Source organism: Toxorhynchites rutilus, chromosome 3 (assembly GCF_029784135.1).
Source record: "Toxorhynchites rutilus septentrionalis strain SRP chromosome 3, ASM2978413v1, whole genome shotgun sequence".
NCBI lineage: Eukaryota > Metazoa > Arthropoda > Insecta > Diptera > Culicidae > Toxorhynchites > Toxorhynchites rutilus.
In genome coordinates this window covers 304537855-304559661 of record NC_073746.1, presented here as the reverse complement: position 1 = coordinate 304559661, position 21807 = coordinate 304537855, and the positions used below count along the sequence as shown (strand labels likewise).

Below are 21807 nucleotides of genomic sequence, written 5' to 3'. Positions count from 1 at the left end.
TGCCTTAATAAAATATATATTTTGGAAAAAAAATGATTATTTTTCCCATTTATAATTCTATTTCTTGAAAAAAATAAATTTCAATATATTTAAAATTTATTCCTTTAATTATTTTTATCTCATTTGATGCTCTATGTGTGTATGTCTTTGTTTGTTTCTGTTTTTTCTGTTATGCTCAACCATTGTTCAATAACTTAATTTTCGTGAAATAAAATGGTTCAAAAATCTAGTCTTAAGATTATTTTGTTAATCTTAAGGCTAGAAAAAGATTAACAAAAAGCAATACAAATGCTTTTTTGCAATATTTTATTTATTTTAGATTTGGTTTAAAAATTGGAATGTATTGATCTATTTTATTTTCTTTTATCAACATTTATAATCTTTTTTTCAACAACTATTAAAATTATTTTTTTGGTTTTTTTCCTTCATTCTGTCATATTTTGGAGGTTATTAACTCAATGAACGCTATTTGAGTGTGTGAATACTTTTGCTTCGATTGTTTGTTTTATTTAGAGATAATTCATGCCATTTTCAACATCATATTGGTTTTCATTGAATGTTTATTTTTTATATGTTCCTCTGTCTTCGTCGTGGCATCCGTGTTAAATCGGGCGAAAAATGAATTCGCTTTGGAAATAACGATACTCTTTGTTAAACCACTCTCATCCTTCTCATTTGTTCAATGTGTTCCAGAAATGGATAACTTTGGAAAGGGGAAGTATTCAGAAATTTCTTCAATTATGAGATTTTGAAAAACATTTCATATCTTCCAACAAAAAATGTAGTCTATTCACACCTAGAGGCACGGAAAAATGATGAATCGATCGCTGGACGTAATAAATTCATCGAGAAAAGTGAGAAGGTAAGGTAATGTCGTTCGAAACGATGAGACGAAAGATAACAATTTGTACATTGTTTTCCACACAGAATTATGTATATGTATACGATTTACGATTACGATTTTATAATATGTGGCGAATGTTGTACTATTGGAATTTTGTTTAGATTGGGAACACATGTACTTGAAAGGCGTGTACTTCAGGTTCAGGACTTGGAACAGTTTATTTGGATGAAGCGTAAATAACCAATATTTTTATCGCCCAAACTTTGAAAGAAAAACGACCGGAGTGGGAGATTAGACACGACAAGATTATTTTATAGCACTACAACGCCAGACCATGTGTTAATGGATTTATCAAGAATTATATAGAAAGAGTGAATTGAAATTGAATTCCACCTCGTTCGCCATATTCCTCAGGCATTGCTCTCTTAGATTACTATCCAATTCATGGCGTCGTCTTTTTCTGAAGAGCGGTTCCGATCTCGTAAAGGAATCAGAAATTGGCTCTATAACCGGAAACCTCAAAACAATCAAACTTATATCAGCGTGGTATTACTGCATTGCCCAAAAAATGGGTCAAATTTGTAGCTTCCGATTGATCGTACTTTGAATAAGCAGTAGGGGTTCTGCTTCAAATCAATATTTTTTTTTATAAAAAAAATCGATAGTCCGACCTGTAGACTCGATTATATACAATTTTGGAATCTATTATATACAGTTTGAAAAAAAAATATTTTTCAAATATGACTTATTTCAAGAAAAAATGTTACCTTTGAACGTAAGGGTGAAATTTAAGTGGCTATTATATGCACAGTGGGGTAAAAATCGTGATTTTTGAAGGTTTTGCTTGAATTTTCACCACGAATTGTTTATATCGATATTGCAGCGGAATTAAGACAGATAGAAGTTGAGTGTCGAAGAACAAATTGTAGAGCGATTAGAAAGCTTTAATTTGGTTGATAGAAACAATGAAGTTCAATATAAATTTTAAGTATAAAATTAATAATAACAAATTAAAAATTACTAACTTTGAAGTTTTTCACTTCTAAAATGTTATTTAAATCCACTAATTTAGATATTTCACAACAATATCCTGTACTAAGCTTTCTCATCCTTCAAATGGAAGCAACAGGATCGTCTTCCGTATTTTTTAATATAAAGCCAGTTTGAGGCAACAGAGAAAGGTATAAGGTATTTTATGACTTTAAGGGAATGAATCAGAAATTAAATTCTTCTTTTATATTCAAAAAACGAAAAATATATGCATAAAAAACGATTAAAAAAATTTTTTTTGACTTGATTATATACAAGATTCGATTACATACAGTAAAAATAAATTCGAAACTGTATATAATCGAGTCCGCGCTGTATATTGCTCGAACTGTATGTATTGTAATCTTGTTTTCTGTGTAGTCGAACAATTTACAAGCGATTTTGACGAACGAAAGTCGTCAATTTCAATTTCTGGGACTCTGCTAATCTGTTAATTCGGTATTCGGCTCTTAAAGAAAAATAGTCTCTTCTAAAGTTGTTCATGAGAAATGGCATTTAGGGTAACCACTAAGTTCGGAACGGAATCGAAATTGCTATGAAAGTTTTTCTAATCATTTTGAGCAATTTTTCAATACGCTCACAAGTATTCATTCTATTGAAGTTTGTTCAGATGATTTATTTCTAAAAATATTTTTTGTGACGATCAAGCTGAACGTGTCGCCATTACACCGAATGAAAATAAAATGTCGAAAATGGCTGCCAATCGAGTCAATCGTAAGTGCCATCAAGGTTGTCTGTTGGAGTTGATCGATTCCATTTCTGAAAGCATAATTTCGCCTTCATTTCTATGTCTCGAATCGACCCAGGCGACAGTCATTTAAATTCCCGACTGCGAGTATTTCCTTTGCCTGCGTATGAATGAAACACCCGATATGGGAAAGCACAATCCAGGTAGTTTAGAATTATAATCATACCCATATTTCCCCCGGTGGTTTCTATTTGTTTGTTGTTTGGGTTTTATTTCAGAAGTTGCTTTCTATGCTCCTGAAACATTTGTATGATATGTGGGTTTCCGGGAATATAATCAATCTCGGCTTTGAATTTTGAAATGAGAATTTTATTCGATCCACTCAAACCGGAATCTGAACGGTCCGAAAAGTCATTGGACGATAGCACAAGCGACCCGCATTGCAACTTATTCGAACTCCGCTCCGGGGGCTGACTAGACGAACCAGTTCTATTATCCAGAATTATCCATCCTCTGTATAGTCACACGATCTAAATTTCGAACTGCTCAAAAGAGTCATTTGGTGGTGGAATTTACATCGCACAATCCACCCGCCATATACGCCTGGTATAATGTTAAGATGAAGTTAAAGTATGGATAGACGGATTTCGCTCTCTGATCGTAGTGCAGAGTGCGCACCCTTATGATCAGATTTCTCCATTTGAAGCTGTGTTTCAAGTGGACCAGATGTGTGCTTCCCGGTTCCGAGCACCGGAATGTGCTCCAAGCACATTCGAATCCACACCGGTTGAAGTGTCGCTTCTGGGCCGAACTGACAGAGCGCTGCTCGACCGGTAAATGGAAAAATCACATCCAGGTAAGACCCATTAATCACAATCGAACATTCCCCTGTCTCTCCCTCGCAGTGGAACATAACATGTCGAGAATGTCGGGGCATTTACCCCGATCGCAGCAATATATCCACGAACCGTCCAATCGCCACAACTAATGCTTTAATAAATGGAACCAATTCCACCTAACAGGCTTACGGCGTGCGGGTTCGAGAGATTAGGAACAGTGCATGGAATTCGGTTGCATGTTTTCTCTATTTTCTTCACCCACGGTTTCTAAGAGTGCAGTCACAGCATAGGAGCATGTGCGATGCAGTTCACCCACTCGAAAAAATGTTCCACGATGGCTTTCCCGTGCCCTACACGTCCACCGATCTGGAACCCTGCTCTGTTGGTAATTTGGTATTCAACAGCACACCGTCGTATGCAAACACATGTTCGGCATTTGTAGATAAACTTTGCGATCTACTGCAATCGAAGACTGCAATGTTCGCAATGGTACAGACAATCGATATGTAACGCAGCACGACTTACCTCAAATTCGGATAGACCTCTTCTTGGATCCCGCTTTCCAACCGACAAGAATCAGATAGCTGTCTGTTCGTCGGTTCTACTACTCCCTGTGGTTGATGGAGCTTGTTTCACACGCTCCTGATATTTACAAACAACAAATTGGCAAAAATCCTTTTCGTGCAGTGAACCAATGTCCCGTATGTGTTCGATCTTGCAGTTGCGATTTTCAATTTCGAAGCCGGCGACGGAATTTCACAAGAGAAAGACAAACACGCAGAAATATCTTCACTCTTCTCGCCTCTAGAAGGAGTATTTATAGACAGTACTCTCAGTGACCTTTTTTTTATGTACAATTAGACAACCAGAACCAACACTTTGACTTGCAGATTTTAGTTTTTGACCACTTAATCATTACAACTTTTGTTTCTACAAACTTTTTTCAACTGTACACTTTACACAAAACTTAATATATCCCGTAAACACACTTTAGACACACACGTATAGGACTTTAAAGTTACCGATTTCTTTACACTGAGACTATTGGCTACAGTTAACACTACTTTTTTGACACAAGTGCCACTGCCAATTGACTGGGACTGGGTGGTACTTAGGGTATTGCACAATGGACGTATTTTCTCCGCTCTCTGATTCTCTTATCTGACCGGCTGCGCTACACGTAGTTTTTATTGCGAATAGGACTATATGTTTTCGTTACACTCGCGGACTGTGGCAGCTTTTTTATCCCGAAATCGCGCTCCTGTTATGGACCGAACGAGTGAAGGGATGCTGCACTGGACCGCAGAGGTAGCCTCTGTCTGCTTTGGGCCGTTTTTATTCCTTCCAATTGAAATGCTGCCAACTGGTTATCACCAGCGAATGATTGTGATTTGGTTTGCCTTCTCAACTACTGCAGGCTGGATGTTTAATCTTATTGATGTGTGTAAAGGAAAATTTGGAACAGAAGAGAAAAATACGTCCTAACGCTTCGACCGTTTATCGAAGACTGGTTGCTCCTCGTTCGCATTCGACCGGTAATATATTCAAACTCACCGGGTTTGTGACGAGCGTTCGTGGAACCCGCTACGATTCTCTTGAGAGCAAACCGATCACTTCGCTCTCCTCACATCGCTCGCTCGCTTTTTGTAAACAATGGCTAGCGCAAGAGCAAAAATGCGAGGGTGTGCGTTAGGTCAGCATGCAGAGGATGCTGATGTGCTCTCTTACTTACTCCCGATAGCGACCCATCGTATAGGAAATGGGAAAATCGAAACCAAAATAAGATTTTTTGTTGTCCTTTTGGGTAGAAGTAATGAACGAAATGCACATTTCTCTCTTATCTTTAAAAAAGTGTTGTTCGCTCCTGATTACTGTATTCCGGATTTCGAGCTCTTTAAGCGGATGTCACTTCCTTCTGGTTTAGAATCAATATAAAGAGTACGCAGTAACACCTATCTCTCTTATGTGTTTGTTTTTCGATTTTTTTTTATTTTGGATACTTGTTCACGCATTTGCTGTGGTAGGGGAAGGGACAGAACACTTTATTTTTCAGTAGCCAAAATCTGCAAATACAGTAGTCGTTCGCTAACTACGCCTACTTTGAATGGACTGCATTTGCACTTTAACATGGCGCGCGTTAACTAATAGGTGTCATATCTTTCACCTTACATCGCAATGATTAATAGAATAAAATAAAAATAAAATATTCAATTTGAAGTTTTGCTTTTGCTGTTTTGCAACCTGAAACTCGAACATTGAGTTGAATTTAGTTACCGCACAGTAATGTGAAAAATGTTAATTTATATCTCAATTAAGGGTCTCTTACACGATAAATAATATTGACATTACTTCATCAGAATGACAATAACAATGATCGTGTAAGGTTGACAAAATTGATATGACGGGCAATGATGATGCAAATCCGGATTTTCTGATCTCGCTCCATCATTAATGTAATTGGGCGGGGAATTTATCATTCGAGGTGTCTAGGTTATTGTGCGACGTCTTGAGTTAAAATCTATGTTTGTGAGGCAATTTAAAATCTTGCAATTTTAAAATCTTGAAATTTGAATGAAAGTTATTACTTACTGTTACTTGAATGAATACAAGACGCAGCACTGAACCTTACTTAATCAATTTCCATAGTTTTTTTTTTGAAATCTCTATTAAAATCATTATTTTAAAAAGAATTTACTACCAGATATTATTCTAATTCAAGATTTTCTTACCATTTGCGGAAAAACCTGTTACCCTATCACATGAAACAACTTATTTGACGCGGAGAAAATCTTTTTCATATATATTTTTGGATTTTAAAAGTTTCTTCATTCCACCTGAAAATCCGTTATCATTTTCACTTCACAACGATGGAACAAGAAGCTTAAAAAGTTAATTCGCGAAGGCGACGATACAGTGTCGACATCTATTGCCCATATACGTGGGTGGAGCATACGGGTAAGATATGGTGTCGACATCTACCAAGGTATAGGATGGTAATGAATCAAGCATAAGATATTAAGATTACTATGAAAAAATACAGTTTAAATTGCTAGATCAGTGAAAAGAATTTCAAAATGTTTTATTGAATGCTCATAACTATTGTTTTGAACCTTCATCACCAAAAGACATTATAAGAACAGATCGAATTATTGAAATTATAATTAGTAACCATTATAAGGAACAAATTTCGTTCAAAATTTTTTCATTGTTTGCAGAAAACCTTGAAAAAAAACCTTGAAAATAACTTGAATATTGATGGGGATACAATAACATTCGATCGGTTGAGACTTTATTTTTTCAGGCAGTCTCAGCTCAATAGAGGCAATCCGCTCAATGAAATTTGATAAACGCTCATCTTATTTCCTAACAAGAATAAGACAACTATTGAGTGTTTTGGTCGAAAAATTATTCAAGATTACCTTAACATGGGTTCCCTCTCATTGCTCGATTCCGGGGAATGAGAAAGCGGACTCGCTAGCTAAGGTGGGAGCTTTAGAAGGCACACTTTTTGAAAGGCAAATTGCTTATAATGAATTTTTCCACATTCCTCGTCAGTATACGCTCGTAAGTTGGCAGCGCACGTGGAGTGGTGATGAGTTCGGTCGTTGGTTACACACGATTATCCCAAAGGTCTCGACGAGTGCATGGTTCAAGGGATTGAATGTAGGTCGTGATTTCATTCGCGTGATATCTCGGATTATGTCCAATCACTACAACCTAAACGCCCATCTCTATCGCATTGGGCTCGCAGCAAACAATCTTTGTGATTGTGGCGATGACTACCACGATATCGAGCACGTTGTCTGGTCGTGTATCCGGTTCCATGCTGCTCGCTCTCAGCTGTCTAGAGCACTGAGAGCACTGAGAGCACAAGGCAGACAATCGAATATCCCTGTCAGGGATATCTTAGGTAGCCGGGATCCTGATCTTCTGCTTCCTCTATACCTGTTCCTCAGAAACGCCGATGTCAACGTTTAATGATGTTTCCTGCGTTGTGTCCCTGTTTCATATCCCTCCTATCCGATCGATAAACTTTTACTTAGTCGCGGCAATACATACACACACTCTTTACAGATGCACGGGCCGAAGGTTGTGCAGTCCACTGATTATTCAACAAGAGCCAAAGGTTGTACCGCTCATGACAACTCTACACGAGCTGATGATTGCACCGGCTAGTGACCATTCTATCCTGGATTCCTCGAGTCGAGAAAGACGCACCACGCTAGATATGGGGTACAGACTAGGGGGGCGTTGCTGATTAATGGTCAGCTGCATCCCAATAGGAAGTATCCCGTGTCGGGCACACGTACAGAGCATCGAAGACTGCAACATACCAATTATGAGAACACTTGTAATACTAACCTCGAGTAATCGGTTACATATTACTAACATAGTTGTAAGCAAACATTGTCGAAATATTGAACTCCCGGCCCCGTTAGGCTGACGCCATATGAGCCTGAGTAAAAATATATATTTTGGATAAAATATATATTTTTACTCAGATATTTTCATTTGGAAAATGTGTTTATTTCTCTTACGACTATGACTATGCAGTGAGGCGATCTGGCGTAGTGGTAACATCCATGCCTCTCACGCTAAAGGTCACGAGTTCAATTCTCACTCCCGACATTCTTCCAAAAATGAAAGTAAAAAGTGACGAACCAGCCAAATGAGTTGAAAATCACTATAATACAGATAAAAAAATATGACTATGCAGGTGACTAGACTCACTGCATTCCTTCAAATAATAAAAATGATTGTGTAGGGTTGAAGAATAATAATAATGCGGAATGGAATGAATCTTGCTAGTATTGTCATTAATGATAATGTCAACGCTACTGATCATGTAAGGGCCGCTTTAGTGCTTGGTTTGTGTATTTTAAAATGTTAGTATTTGAATAAAATGCAATTTTGTAATGCGACCTTTACCGAGTGACCTTTACCGAGTTACCGATACAAACTTTAAATTGAGGGAATCTTCATAAAGTGCTTTCGGTTGTGACATTTAGAACCAAACAACGTTTGAGGGTTGCCAAACATTAGAGCTGACAAAGCTAATATTGCCCCAAGACATAAATGCCTTAGTGTATTATTCATTTTGTCCACGTATATATCTGCTTTGATGAGCATAATAATTTTAATACTAACTATGATGATCGTATTTAGGTTTTGTCTTGGACACAATAATACTAGATTTTCTCCATGTACCGTTCTGAATCATATCTCGGACGCTTAAGGCATATGATGCAGAAAACAGATCTGAACTTTATGAACAGCTATTATTGTGTTGATATTTTTAATAAATTAGTTCAATATACTTTTAAGCTTTCTACTTTGGTATCTATTTGATTGAAAACATAAAAAAATCATCAAATAAAATGTTTTTCAAATGAAGCGAATAAGAATCAAACTTCGGACACTAAATCAAATTTCGGACAAATTGAATTCAAATTTCGGACACTTTATTTTGTAATTTTTTGGACGAAAATTACATTACACTTGATTATATTTTATAGTCAATGCAAAACACTTACCAAGCAATCATAGTGAACTGTTAACGATGATGAGAACTGATTAAACACGGGAGAAATTTAAATATTTATGAGTGGGTAAATTCTACGTGCTCACGCTGAGGAAACGTCAAACACAAACGATAATGAGTAGTGTTGTAAGATTTCTTGAGCTTGGGTAGACTGTACAATTCGTAGTTGCTCTCCGTGATCGACCTGAACCAACCAAATTGCACAAAGAACACACAAAATGACGCTTGGGTCTAGCAAATAATTCTCATTGTGTAATTTTCGGTGATTCGAGCTTTAAATGGTCAATAACGACGCCGGCCACGTCCTTACAGTCACCAAGGGAAGGGAAGGAATGTTAGTATGATATTCGCCGACCGAAGGCCAGAAGGGTCGCCTCTATAGCGTGGTTCTCTAGCTTTTATCATGGAAGGGATATTTGTTAATGGGGAGAGGTAAGAATCAGGATTCACTGCGGTAAGTGATGTGATTATGTAAACGCGAACTATCGACGAAACGAAATTCCAATAATCTAACGTGTCACAACAAGCGTCCGGAATTATCTTTAAGTAACTTAGGAAGCAAAACCTCCAAAATTAGTTGAAGCGGCTATACATTCTATTATTCTATTGTGTACTTTTCATTGAACTCCAAACGCGACAGCAAAGTTATTTTTGTGAAACCTGAAAAGGTAACCGAGAAAACTTCTCCAGAACTGATAAATTACGTTTTACATCTCGGTATTCTTTATCAAACTCCACGTTGGAGTGTTATTTTAGGGAAACCTGAGAAGGTAACCGACGGAACTCTTACGAAACTAATCGAACCCGCGCGTATTTTTGTTCAACTTCAGTCGCGAAGGCAACTGAAAAAAAATTGTACAATATAACTTAGTGACAATATTTTTCGAGATTTCATCAAGCCACAGATTCTCAAGTATTTAAAAAAAACTACACGATTCACATTTTGATGCACGACTAACAGTTAACGATTCACGATTTGTAATTTGCGTTAAAAAATAAGCGATGAACCACACTATACGAATAAATTTAAGATAAGTTTTTCACATATAAAAACCTACAAAAGCAATGTTTTGATGTAACACAATGAAAATTCCGGAAACTAGTAACTAGCTATGTTTTTGTGTACGATCTTTTCTCTTTCAATATTATCATTACTGCACACACTGCACGCTCTTCATTGAGAATAAAAAATATATAAACACACACATGAAAACAAAGGATGTTGGCACGTTATAATGTTACACGCGAAGGGAACGGGTGTGGCTTGTGATCACCACATACACTTCACAATCTCGCTCTTTATCACGGCCAGCGCTTTGCCAAATAAACACTTTTCTATTCCTGTTGTAAACTTCTTGAAAACAGTTGCAGTTTGTCATCAGATTTCATTTAATAACATTTTCTTGTGCCATCATGGTAAATCTAACGCGAGCAAACTGTGCGATATTCGAAAGTGAATGGGAAACATGTTCGACAATGACGTAATGGTGATAATATCACCTCAGAAAACAAATATCACTGCAGCCGCACTTCGGGCAACACTCATGATTTTTTCTGCACTACACTTGCACCCTCACACTTATAGCTTGTTTCGTTGAATAACATAAGCAAACAAAGTATTACTACTATGACGGCGCCAGTGGTTGTGTGGTTAGCGTAACAGCTTCACAATCCGATCGGCCTGGGTTCAATCCCAGCTGGCGTCGTTGGGATTTTCTGAGGCGAAAAATCTCTGGTTACGTCTTCCTTCGGACGGGAAGTAAAAGAAGTTGGCCCGGCTCATGAGTTGTTGAGTCTGATAGGTAGGAACAGGTGGAGTCGCCTCCCTGATGTCGGTGATTGGCACTAAAGTGGCGGAAATATGCCGACGTAAAACAAGCGAAGATAAAAAAAAAAAAAAGTATTACTACTCCAATAGAGCATATCTAAACTGACAGAGTTACAACAAAACTCTGAGTAGTGTTGTAAGATTGCTGCCGATAATGTTATAATTCAAATGTAGTTCTCATGTGAAATGATAGTAAAACCAAGGGATTACTCTAAAGAACCAATTGTGATATTAATTTGATAGTTATATCTTCAGTGCATTAAGCATTCCAAGATATTAGAACAAAGTGTCCGAAATATGATTCAGAACGGTATACCAATGTATTATTTATTGTATCCAGCACTGTATATGAAGCGCGTATTCGAACAAATTTCACACACAACACTGCTAATAAAAAATACCCCTTTTTTATCATATTCTCTTGAAACGTTAAATGACTACTTATTAGTGATAAGTTTCTTTATTAATTTTGTTCAATTGCATCTCCCATTTTGAATGCCCGCACTTTTTTCTTCTTTTTTCTTTTATTCATTGAGGATGCCAAATCAGAAAACAGGTCACGTTTTTATGAAATAAAGTTAACGTTAATAAATATTTTTGCTGCGAGCAGATTTTGGCGATTTGCATATCAATCGAATCGGAATTCTCAAAGATTTGTTCGATATGCTATACATTACAATCCCATAGTGTGGAGGCGATCTGGCGTAGTGGTAGCATCCATACCTACCATTGTTTGTGTTTACTGTCATCATATTGATCCATTCATAATTTAGGCTTTCTTCAGAATATTGCCTTTTCTTTGGCATTTTGAAAGTGTTTACCTCAACAAACTCAACACAGAAAAACTTTATTTGATGTTTTACAAAATGTGACTGAACATACTTTCAACACGAAAATTATGAATGGAAAACAACTTTACAATATCTAATATGTAATATGTTATAAATCTAATACAGTGTCGACGTATGGCAGCTATATTCGTTTAGGTAAGTAAATAATTCTCTATCAGTTTACCAAAGGCAGTATGAAATTGTTCCGCATCTGACAGTATTGGTGGTGCTGCTGCTGATCGAAATATTGGACCATCAAAACTGGTGGTTTTAGTGTATTTAGTCTGCATCGCGGTTAGAAAATGAATAATTGTTTCGGAAAGCAGTTCCGAAATTCATTCGGTTTCACTGGCTATAGGATCACAAAGCGGTGGGGCTTACGATGCAATGTTTCGTTTCTCTGCATGCCTCCAGTGCATTGACAATGAAACGCACGGTGGACAGTTACGTTTGTTTTCGCAATAGTATTGATGTAGTCAAATTGTATTCCACTGTCATTCTAGTTGCCTGTTCTGGGCTGTATAATTTGAGGAGCACAAATTGGACCAATCAAAACGTGGGATTTAGCGCGTTTGGATAATGCTTGACATTTCACAGTTATCCTATTGTTTATTCCCAAAAAGTATAATTTTCTTCAGTGTGATAGATGCGTAGATGACGGCGCCAGTGGTTGTATGGTTAGCGTAACAGCCTCACAATCCGATCGGCCTGGGTTCAATCCCAGCTGGCGTCGTTGGGATTTTCTGAGGCGAAAAATCTCTGGTTACGTCTTCCTTCGGAGCGGAAGTAAAAGAAGTTGGCCCGGCTCATGAGTTGTTGAGTCTGATAGGTAGGAACAGGTGGAGTCGCCTCCCTGATGTCGGTGATTGGCACTAAAGTGGCGGAAATAGGCCGACGAAAAATAAGCGAAGATAAAAAAAAAAAAAAAAAAAAAAATAGATGCGTAGAAATATTTTCCATCAATTGATGCAAACATCTTTGCGATTCATTGAGTAATGGTCTAGTTATAAGCGTTCGGAATCTTTCATCATTTCATATATGTTTAGTGTTTAGATTTTCATTTCACCCCCCATATAGTTCTGTAAAAGGTAATCCCACGTCAGAAAAATGGGTGTGCTATATCTATGATATAACCTAGTCGTAGTCGCAGACCTATGTCGAAAATTTTGGCTACAACAAAATTCTGATATTTTAAGATGAATATTATTAACATGTGCACACACCTGATAATACTTCGTTGAGACGGCGTTCCTCTTAGCCGAGTGACATCGCATATCGCTCCCTATGTGTTCAAATTAGCTGCCCATAGTTCTTAAAATCTATAAAAGTGCCTACCTCTTAGCTGACTAAGCTGTAGTGGGATTTAAAATCTATCAAAGTACCTAAATCTCGGCTGTATTGGTACTCGAGATGTTGGCATTAAAAACATGGCAGGCCGGAATAGTTAGGGTCATCTATGATTAAGAAAATGATGGCAACGCACAGGTCAAACATCATGATCGATAAAGCTGTATAGATTGCTGTTTACCAAAAGCTGACATATAATTTTATCGACCGACGTTAGATTTGGAGATTCAGAGGTGAACACGGCTTCTCGGAAAGCTACCCAGACTTATTCGAATATCGGATATTTTGCCTTACAAGAGGCTTCCTATAATGTTCAAGTCGGCGAAGTAGATGACTGAGGCCTCCGAAAAAGGAATGGACATGGCTATTGGCTTTTTGACCAAAAAAAAGATGTCCATTCCTTATTCGGAGGCCTCAGCTAGCCTCATATGATTATGATATACCGCCTGAGATCCGCACACTGCACCGCAAACCGTTTGTCGATATTCAGATAAGTGTGGTTAGCTTCCCAAGAAGTCGTGTTCGCCTCTGAATCTCAAAATATAACATGAAATAAAGCGATACTGGGATACTATGTGGGTAGAGGGGTTTTAATACGCTGGGCACCATTTTCAACAAGCTCCGTCTGTCAGGCATCTACTTCTCCGACTTCAACGTTATAGGAAGTCTCGTTTAAGACAAAAATATACTACCGGAAGGAACTGAGCGTAACAATGTGGCTCTGAAATAGCAATGTTGTAATTGACGACGAAGAACTCTAGGTAGTGCTGATAATAAAAGGGAGCGATATATCTGTTTTATTAGAAGACGCATTGTCAGCGAGAGTCAGGTTTACTACGGGCGAAATGAGAAGCGCGATATCCAATTCCGTTACTATACTGGCAATCATCTATGAGATAGAAGCCTGAACAACGCAAGAGCAAAACGAGTACGAGAAGGATAAATGTTGTTAGTATACCGCACATTAGTCCTACCAATATGGTAATCGCATTGAATCCGAAAGTAGTGCTGGGAAAGTAAGGTCATTGGTCATGGGTGATGCAGCTGCAGCCATCGAACATCATTATTGACTAAATTGTATCGTAAAGCAAAAAAATCTAATCCAACACAAGATGTAGTAGCTTTATAAATGAAAAATTGTATGAAAAAAGAACCGATGACTCATTGGCTTTACAATCCTTTTTTGATTCGATTGGATTATCTAGGATTATGGTACCTAGATCTACAAATATTGATAAATTCTACCCGTTCCCATTCTATTTGGATGAACACCATTCTCTTCAACTGTCAGTCACCTATCGTTTAGCTCTGCTCTATTTTCGAAGGAACCCTCACTATCGATACCTGGAATGAGCATGATACAGGCTCGTCGATGATAGAAAAAAATAACTCCCATTTTTTTGGGAGGATCATCTTAGTTAGAGACATGAAAGACAATATTTATTACCTAGCAACAAACGACACAAATGCTGCCAGACGATTGGTTTAGGAAAGTACCGTAATAAAATTCACTCGGCAATTGTAGCCTGTCTAAGAGGTAGACCAGTCAGTTGATTTGTGAAGGAACACTGCAGTATACAAAAATTAACTTGATTCTTCAAATTCCCAGGGAGTTCTTACCGTTGCTTATTTCTATTACTGATTTCAAGAGACTCCACTTAGCCCATGCATTCGGCATATCTACATATGATCTAGGGTTCAATGTTTTACTGCATTCTCATCGATATTTCGATTCTAGTGATAATTCACCCGATGTGTTCTCACCCATCTAGCTTTTTTTTTCAATCAAAACAAACTGCAGTCACAACATTGGACCCGGATAAAGAATGATGCTCACTCGTGTCCACTCACACGGTAATTAAAATGCCAACCGTCTGGCAGCTAACCTCATCTATTTCAGTTACCCCTCACCAATGGATTCCTAGCTACTAGAGTGAATTCAAATCCAGAAATAGAAACTGTTCCACCTGTGTCACTAAGAATAGTCCCACGCGAGCCAGCAAAGGGGAGGAACCGTTCCGAAAGGTACTACGACGAAAGTTCATTCCACGAGCGGTTTGTGTTTTGTCCACGAGCATCCTAGTGAGAGTGATACAACACATCAGCCGAAAGGCTCATGCCTATCTGCTATAAGGGACAGAACCATTATTCCGAATATGGCAATTCTCACCATCAATTGCATCATACGTTGAAAGTTTCGAAAACTTTAAAACATCAAGGATTGGCTGTCGGATGCTGTGTGGCCCTCGCGTTAAGGGTAATCCCGTTGGTGTTTGGGTGGCAAATGTTATAACAATGATAGCGTTGGGCCCGATAGTGGCTGCTACAAATTTCACTATCACTGATCATGCAGGCCAATAATAGATTTTAGCGCTGACCTTATCGTGGCACAGAATCTGCACGTGTTCAAAACGGTGACATACCGACCAGAGTCAGCTGTCGACGTTGTTTGGACGCTTCAAATGATACCATAATCTGTGTAATTGGTTGCAAGTTGCAAGAGGAATGTTTACCAACATTTGTTGGGCTGGGCTTGTGATGCTTTGGTGAGCACGAGTGATTGTGGGTAGCAGCGTTGCCAATGTTCCAGTTTAAACTGGATTCTTCCAGTTTTTTTGCTCGATCCAGTCAAACAGTTAAACCTTTAAATCTTCCAGTTTTTTAAAATATTGTCCAGTTTTATTCAGTTTTTTATATGTGTGCATCAGTTTCACCAATTTTATGTGAAATAAATTCATAATGCATAAATATTATCCCTCCCTCACCTTTTCTATTCCTTGGCTAATTTAGCTTTTTGACATTTTTCGTTCGATCGATCCAAGATGTATTTACTTTGGATCCATCTTTCTTTTCTTAAACACTCGGTGTTATTTTTCTCCTGCCTGCACTTCCGAATTCAACACGGTTAGCGTTCGGTGCATGTGGTGACTTCCCAAGCAGCAACGTGCTTTTATACAGTATATACAAACATCAGGTGTTATAGGTACTCCAAATCATTCTAAAGTGCAGAAAATCATAGGAATAATGTTCTCCATTGATTTTAATCGATATGAATATGGAACCTAAACAGTTTTGCTTCCGTTTACATCCGTTTACATCAATCGACCATTTGACGAAATAAAAATCCGAAAGTCTCATGTGTACCATCTTGCGGCAAAGATTATCTTCAGATAACTTGAAAAGGACAACCTGCACAGTTAATTGAACCGGCTAAATATTCTATTATTTATCGCATCTTTTTCAATAGAAAACCAATCGCGACGGTGAGTAGTTAACTGTTAAACACTTGAGAAGGTATCTGAGAGAATTCTAAAATAAATCGTCCCGGCGATATACAAAATGTCATTCATAGCGAATACACTCCATGAAACTCCATTTGCGACTGCGGAGAGTAATCTTTGGAAAACCCGAGAAGATAACTGGAAGAACTCTAAAACCAATCGGACCGGGAATATATTTCGTTATTCATCTATATCGAACTTCAATCTTAAAGGGGGAGCGTTATTTTTTGGAAACTTGAGAAGCAGAGAGAACTCCTTTAGCAACAAACGTCCTGGAAAAATGTTCCATGTATGATGTATGATGTATCACGCTTACGCTTTATAGAAAATAATTAATCGCGACGGAGGAGAGTTTAATTTTTTTGGTAACATGAGAAGGTAAACGAGAGAACTCCTCTGAAACCAATATTCCCGGTAATATGTTCCGTTATCAATCGCGCGTACTCTGTATCGAACTTCAATCGCGACGGCGGAGAGTCATCTTTACGTAACACCCATGAATAACAGCTATTACAACCGCCCTCCTTATGGGCTCTGGACCCTCTGCTCTGGTTCTCTATAGTTTTAAATTCTGTTACTACCGTCATTTGTAGGCCGCCTTTAGCTACGAAGCAACGAAGATGGTCAAAAGAAATACTACAGAAATATCACAATTCGAGTTAGAAGGAAAAGAATAGAATATGAGGTTAGGTCCGATGTAGTGATCTTGAATCAGACACCGTGTCCCTAAGCCACTCAATTAATCACATTGTCGAACAATTAATTTTTCAAGTTTTATTCAAATACAACCATTATTTCTAGAAGAAAAGATCCTCAAATATTGTTTTACAGCACTGTTCGAGTGGTGGGAAACGTTATTTTGATCTGCTCGAATGGTTAATAAATAATTTATTTTGTTATTTTATAAACTACCTTTAAATACTACAAGAAGCTTCGAAGTAAGTTCTATTTCTAAAGCACTGGAGTAGGTAAAAAAATGATTTCAGATAAATCAAAGCCGAATCTCTCAAAATAAAACAATTTTTTAAGATCCAGTTTTTTCCAGTTTTTTTAAGAGCCATCTTCCAGTTTTTTGAAAAATATTATTGGCAACCCTGGTGGGTAGCTAGATTCACAGGAAGAGGGGCTGTTTGTGGAAGCTACACTCTGTCCAACTTCTATAAGACCAGGTGATGATCTTGGTGATTACCAAACACTGCATGATTTTCATAAGTGTGTGTGCGAGCGCTGAGCGTAAGCGAATGCTTTTGTATTTTTCAAGTGTCAAGTTTCTATAAGACCAGTTACACTTTCCGTTGTTTTAGTTGTTTTGATCAATAAATCTGGAAAATGCCGACGGGAAAAGTGCTCACGGAGAGAGAAGAAAGACTGATCGATGCATTTCACGAAGAAAATGTTGGTATCAGAGAAATTGCTCGTCGGATTGGACGATCCCATTAAGTAGTGCTCAATTATTTGGCGAATCCTGAAGTATACGGTAAGAAGTAGAGAGCTCCATGTAAATCGAAGCTCTCTGACCGGGATAAGCGGGAAATAGCTAGAACAGCTTCGAATACTTCAAAATCGCTTATGCAAATAAAGCAATATTTTAATGTAAATGTTACTCGTGTGACAATTCGTCAACTTTTGGTAAAAATCCTCACATAAAGAGGGCTTGAAGGTTAAACTCCTCATCTTACATCGTCTCACATCGGAAGACGTCTGAGTTTTTTCAAAGCTCACATGAAACTACAGTGTAACATGGTATGTTGTGACAAAGGATGTTTCCAAAATAATACATTTTGCTATATACCATAACGAAAAGTTCTTCAATGCATAACATATCTTCACTGACGGAAAAAATTGGAAATTGTTCAATTTGGAAGGTCCTGATAGTTTGAACGGGTACTGGAGTGATTTACGGGAGAAGGAACAGTATTTTTCAACCAGGAATTTTGGTGGAGACTCGTGCATGGTTTGGGCGGGATTCTGTGCAACCGGAAAGCTCAAGATAACTTTCACATCATTCAAGGATCTGATACATGTTCTGGAATTGTCTCTCCTACCGTTTATGCGTGGATATCGTCACAAAAAAAAATCACATTCCAGCAAAACAATGCTACTATTCATACCAGCAAGGAAATTAAGCAATGGAAGACCAAAAACTTAATTGTTTGCACTAGCCGGCTCGCTCTCCAGACTTGAATCCTGTTGAAAATCTTAGGGGAATCCTTGTACGCAGAAACGGTACGCCACGATTGAAGAGCTCAAGGTCACAATTTCGGAAGTATGTAAAAATATCGAAAAAATATCTGTTCAGCCGAATTTGATAAATAATATTCCAACACGAATTTTCCAGGTTGTTAGTCGAAATGGCCAGGTTGTCAATTATTAAAATCAAATCAGCCGATTGTTCTGAATTTTTCATTGATAATACTAATGAATTTTGAAGTGGTCTTATAGAAACTGAACAGCTGAAATTATCATGTTCGAGCACAATGAATAAACAAACAATTCAACGAAATTGACGTTAAATATACTTAATTCTAAGCGTTCAACAATGTATGAATGTATCTTGTTGAAATTCTAACTGTTTGTGTTGCATCGAAATAGAATCAGGGTGGTCTTATAGAAGTTGGACAGAGTGTATGGTAGCAGAACACGTTTATGGTCCTGGTTTAGACTAATCAAATTTAGTCTAATTACCATTATGAAATTTGTGAAAAATGCGCTCGATAAAAATAAAAATAAAAAACATCTTTTCAAAAGGAGGACCAGAAAAAAAAAACTATACAACGTAGCATATCATTCGTCGAGAATAAACACTAGTCGAACGAATGATTGAATGTTTTGTTATGCGGCGTGAATTTGCTATGACTTGACGAGTGAACTCTGCTGCTGACACTGGCTGGCGACAGTGCGCAATTTTAGTACAGTATTACAATGTTTCTATCTTTTGAAAAATGATGATAGAGAAACGATGGTGGTAGCGAAACTATCCAATAAATTTGCGAAGAACCTAAGCTGACGGCTTCGGTTTGTGCGGTTTGAGAGAACATTCACCTCAATCTCTTCAGTCGTCGCATCCGCTTTTCATTTGCGACGAATCGTGTGGATGGCAGCGCTAAGACGATTATTATATATTTTGTGTCCATTCGTACGGTGCATATTTCGATAGAGATGAGCGTTGCACAACAAAAACAATCGACACTTTTGAAGAAGCGTTGACTTGGAACGGCAAATAGCACATGGTTGAAATGAGCCCTATGGGTTCACTATGTTGACTGTTGGGAATATTTTATTTACGACACCTTTCCCCTTTCTCTTCCGCCGTTGAACAAAGACGCGGTGGCATCGATATACACACACCCAAAATTTTGGAGGAATCTAGTTTGTAAGAAGTGGAGACCGGTTTCAAAATAGTTCCATTATTTGCATATCAGCCCATGCGCTATGATCATGACCAGTAATGTTTTGCGTTTTGGGTACCGTCCAAATAACGAAAATTGTGTTTAAAATACTGAGCAATAAAGGGCGACAGCAGGTGACAAGCCCAAATCCCAGCTGGCCAAACCCTGCCGAAAGCTTTGAAATTTTCGGAGAAGATATGTATATGCCTCCTGAGAAGGAATTAGGTTATTCGCTATTTTCCGAAATAATCGAATATCGAAGAAGTTCGCTGACAACCTACGAATGAAGATTTGTCATGAAGGAATCAACAGATTGTCATGAAGCGGGCTATTTTATCTTATGTCTTTCAGCTACATAGTAAGTGGACTCCCATTTCAAGAGATACAGAACCTGGAATTTTATAAAGGACATATTATGATGGGCTTGCGTTCGGGACATGGTTTTGTTAGGCCAAACTGGGTTAGAAAACATCCAACGCAACATAAATTTTTCTGTTACCAGTAAGTCTTCAACATCGTAAACTTCAGCCACCAACCTAGCAATTATTTCAACCACACAAATTTAAACCCTGTAAAATCCCCACAAAAATTTACTATCTACTGTGTGTTTACCAAACTTCCGTCGCGAGCATCCATTCATCTCTCCTTTGTTGAGAGTGCCCCGATCGAGTATAAATTCGATTCAGAGCCGACGAGAGCGGCAAAAGGTTACCAAAACATCAAGGAGCACTAATCTAGGGCCTTCGAAGGCGAGTGATAAGACAACAACACTCGTTCGATTCCGCCGCATCGTGCGAAATGCAGAACAGCGCATTGGCGATAAAATTGGCCTGAATGTTTTCACTTTCATTTGATAAACTGAAAATTGCGCATTCGCACTGAACGCATATCAACTGTAATACGGGGGCACGTCATGCCATCGTGCCTTCAAGTGCCGTCCGGGTACGCTACTATCTTCTCAATTGAGCGTAATTGGCGTCAAGTTACAAGCGCACATGAACCTCCCGCCAGACAAGCATCTCGTCGCTCGGGAAGGCAGATCACACCTGCTAAATCCACCGGTAACTCGTATAGTTTGGCAGTAAGTCAAGGGACTGATGTTTGTCAAATAGTTTCATCCTTTAGACATTTGTGACACTGACCTATATTTAAATTTCGGTGAGCCCTACAATCGAAACAAAAGAATCCGATTGCGTACGAGCTATGGTCAATATTGGGGGGTGATAATGGTGTAAAAATATCATCGCAGTTGAGAACAATCAGAAGGAAGCTTCCTAACATGTCCATGACATGGGTAGTCCAGAATTGAAAAAAAATAATTTGAGCGACAAAACATTTTGTTCTTCAGCACGTGTCGATTACTTTTTTTTCGAAGGCAGAAGGCAAACTTGCTGTACTCTCCTACTTTGTACCTCCGACCCGGAACAGCGGGGACCAGCGATGGGTAATCTTTGACATCATTTCTCTCGCACGATTGAACTGATAACTGGATGATCGGATGATTAATTTTTCCATGATATGTTTTGACTTTTCCCAGTCAGGAATATGCAAAATATCGAACGCGATTATTCGAACTATAAGTTTGCTGGGCGTTTCAATTCCATCCCACAGATCATTGAAATGCTGGTAGTGAACCGCTGTTCAAATCAAGTGCTCGAATCAGTCGCCGAAATGTTTCCGCGTCCGATGTATTAGTTTATTATGTTGCATATTCCTACTTTTCTATACTTCCCGAATATGCATGGTTGATGTAACAACCAACATTACTCAGTGATTTTTTTCTTGTTCTTAGCCGAAAAATCATGAATGTGAACAATTTATATAGAATAATCAGTCTATATTTAATATAAATGGTTAAAAGTGAGCAGGAAAGGTTTAATGTTTTTTGTTATTTTAGTTCAATTGGAAATCACAGTTGGCGTTTACGTCAGCCATGCATATTTGGGCAGTGTAGGTATGATGAGATTTCAATAGCAATAGTAGTCATCTTGGATTTTCTAAACGGATATTGGTTGTCCTTTATCTTCAGTCATTGATCTCTAAATAATTTTCTGTTTCAACAATGTATGGGTATTGTCCAAACTTTAGCATTTTTTTTCTATAGGTTATTGGGTTAATGGTTACGGTTAATTTGGGTTAATGTTTATGGTTAATGGTTGGGTTAATTTC

General features: G+C 38.0%; 2 protein-coding genes across 5 annotated transcripts in view; both read right to left on the bottom strand.

The window, feature by feature from the left end:
* The window catches only part of LOC129776976 (protein phosphatase 1 regulatory subunit 3A), an 82893-nt gene extending 77936 nt beyond the window's left edge, over positions 1-4957 (bottom strand). For all 4 annotated transcript variants that reach the window (XM_055782975.1, XM_055782979.1, XM_055782976.1 and 1 more), the window contains exon 1: positions 3947-4957. The gene's annotated coding sequence lies outside the window, so the exon portion shown is untranslated. The remainder of the gene's footprint in view (positions 1-3946) is intronic.
* Positions 1-21807, bottom strand: part of LOC129776980 (V-type proton ATPase subunit e 2-like) — a 176322-nt gene that overhangs the window by 136345 nt on the left and 18170 nt on the right. The window lies entirely within an intron of this gene.